This window comes from Physeter macrocephalus, chromosome 12, assembly GCF_002837175.3.
Source record: "Physeter macrocephalus isolate SW-GA chromosome 12, ASM283717v5, whole genome shotgun sequence".
Classification (NCBI taxonomy): Eukaryota; Metazoa; Chordata; class Mammalia; order Artiodactyla; family Physeteridae; genus Physeter; species Physeter macrocephalus.
Window position 1 is genome coordinate 90633403 of NC_041225.1, and position 489 is coordinate 90633891.

The following is a 489-nucleotide window of genomic DNA, read 5'->3' on the forward strand; positions in this document are numbered from 1 at the left end:
GTACAGTGGCCTCCTTATCCTTTTGTGATAGTTTTTGATTTAAAGTTTATTTTGTGTGATATTAACATAGCCATCCCAGATCTATCTTCCTTCCTTCCTTCCTTCCTTTCTTTTTCTCTCTCTCTTTCTTTCTTTCTTTTTTGTTACTATTTGCATGGGATATTTTATTCTATGCTTTAACTTTCAACCAACTTGTGTCTTTAGAAATCAAGTGAGTTTTTTGTGGACAGCATATACTTGGATTATGGTTGTTTTTAAACTCCATTCTGCCAATGTTTATTTTTTTATTGGAGAGGTTAATCCACTTAATTTTTCAAAAATTACTGATGAGGAAGAACTTAATTCTGTTTCCTGCTTGTTTTCTGTATGTCTTATGCATTTTTTGCCCCTCATTTACTCCATTACTGACTTTTTCTGTGCTTAGCCGATTTTCTTGTAGTGAACTCTTGATTCCCTTTTCATTTCTTTTTGCATATAGTCTATTGATAT